Source organism: Prionailurus bengalensis, chromosome A1 (assembly GCF_016509475.1).
Source record: "Prionailurus bengalensis isolate Pbe53 chromosome A1, Fcat_Pben_1.1_paternal_pri, whole genome shotgun sequence".
Taxonomy (NCBI): Eukaryota; Metazoa; Chordata; class Mammalia; order Carnivora; family Felidae; genus Prionailurus; species Prionailurus bengalensis.
In genome coordinates, this window is record NC_057343.1 from 104417381 (window position 1) to 104420000 (window position 2620).

Genomic DNA, 2620 nt, shown 5'->3' on the forward strand with positions numbered 1-2620 from the left:
ATACAGCATATATACCAAGGACAAAGGTGTAAAAAATGTTGGTTTGTATCAGAAAAAAAAAAGAAAAATAGATTCTTAGAATTGTTTTGTTTTAAAAAAATAATCCATTCAACAGCTGAATTTGAAACACAGTTTACCAGTTGTTACAGTAAATATATTCAAAGTGAATCATATAACCACTAATGAGGTTTGAATCACTCAAGTGTACATTTGCTGTGACAACATTTTTCCCTTGACAGATCATCCCTCTATTTATAAAAGAGCTGAAAATTAACATTTCCTGCTTTTGTCAAACTGAAGCATCTTTCAATAGTTCCCAGCAAACATCTGAAGGATTCTTGCATCCTGAGATCATCTGGCCATTATGTTTTCAAGTGTTGTCTCTTTTCAAGAACCGGGTGAAACGCGCAGAATAAGTGATTGCAGATTCTTTGTAAAATAGCAACAAGAACACAACAAAAATACCCGATGGAGAAAAGATCATGGGTTACCATTCACGGCAGATGGGAATCAACGTAACTTGACAGTGGAAGTTTTCATTCTGCTTTGCACATGACTAACCACATGTAAAGCCTGAACCCCAGAGAAATGAAAAACAAAATTGCGTAGCTGTGTTTTTAATACTGTGATTATTAGTATATCGAGCTTTAAACAGATTTGTTTCCTCCTAATTGAAATAGTTTCTTAAATAACATCCTTTTAAGAGCATGTGCTGTTCAGATACCAAACACACCGTAATGCCCACTCATCTGCACAAGCATTAATCTTAAAGGGGAACAGTTTTCTGGGTACTTTTAATATAGCCTCCCCTTGTGAACAGTGAGATGGAAAAGTCACAGTTCTGCTGCAGAGATGTCAGCTGAAAATGCTAAACAGAGGAAGAACGTTCTCATTCTACTGTAGACCTGATGTTCTCTACTGTCTGGTAAATAAAAGTTCAGGCCCTGGAATTTCACTGCATATAAGGGAACATCTTAAGATCCATAGCATAGTCTCATTTCTTGAAGGAGTGAATAAAGTAATATTTTGTCATGGGATTTACCCAGTTCCCCAAGTGGCAGACACACAGGCAAGTATGTAAAATCAACTATCTAGAAGATGTTTCCAAATTATTTTACTGAGCACATTCTTGTCTTCAACATCTTTCTCACCTCTTATTCTTTCACATTTTCTTTTTTGTTTTCTTTTTCTTGAAATTTATACACTTCCTCCTGCTCCCCATAAGCTTTCTATGATTCATTCCTCTCACGAATTCTTGCCAGCCCGTTATTCTGAAACCTTTCAAAACTGCTACCCTCTGAGTTCACTTTTTAAGAGAGGGATGGTCTCACTCTTTTGAATCTTCTGCCTTAGTCATGTCCTGTCATTCTCTAATAATTGTACCTCCTGCAATACCCTTTGTAGTTTACCATCAAGCCCATGCTGTTCCTTGTCTATGAAATGTCTTTCATACACCTGTCTTCATTCTCCACTGTCAAAATAGCACTCGTCCTTCAAGGACTCATTCAAATAATGCCTTTCCCCTGTGGCATTCCCCTGAATATTTTATTTATAATTACATTAAGTTTTGGCTAATAAATGTCCCTTTCTCACCTTGTGGGTTTGTCCTCTGTGATAAGATTCTAAAGACACATGGGCAGAGAGGGAGAGAGGAAAAATATGCACCTAGCTAGCCAAGTCAACTAAACCGACCTCACTAATCAATAAGATGGTCAATGTCAGAGCTAAAGCACCCTTACAATCAATACCTCTCCCGAGGCACCCAACAGTCAGCATTATACTCTATAGTTTTGGGGCTGCTTTCTTACTACCATGAGCATCTTGAGGGCTTATTTATATTTGTAACTCAACATCTGGTCAATATCTACTACTTACTCAGGGCTTAACAAATATATGTTAACACTGCCTGCATGTTTCAACCCTAGTTTTTCTTGTTTGTTTCTTTTCGGTTTTTTGTTTTGTGTTGTTTTGGTTTGGTTTGATTTGGTTTTTGGTTTTCGTCCACATCGTAACATTTCACTGCAAAAATAATTCCAAACAGTGAAACAGACTTTTAAGAGGGTAGACAAATCTCCTCAATGGAAATTATTTTCAACGGCATTGACCATCAATCATTATTACAAAATGTAAGTAAAAGCATTGCTGATGAGGGAATTTTATTATAGAAGATTCTTTTTTAACTTCCAAAGAAATAGAATAAGGACAAAGTTTAAGCTTGTATAGAGACAAATGATGAGTTTACAAAGGAAAAAGCAACTTCGTCTAAAAATTAAACACCAAGCTCTCACAGCCTGTAATTCAAAACATCGCCCCCACAAACACACAAAATTTTACAGTTCATTTAAGAAATGAGTGTCATGACATTCAGCTTTCCTAGACTGCGGTTCAGAGTTGCACTTGTTATTTGAAAACAGTATGTTTAGGAAGTGGTCCTCCTTCGGATAGTGCACTTTGAATGGTCAGTTTGGGCTCAGGTTTCGCACAGTAACAACACTAACATAACCAATATTTATGAGTTTTTGAACCATGAAAATGTGAGAAAATAATCTTTTAAAATAACAGTTCCATGATATGTCTTTAATCAAACAATCAAACAGAGCACCCAAGAAAATGTAGTTTT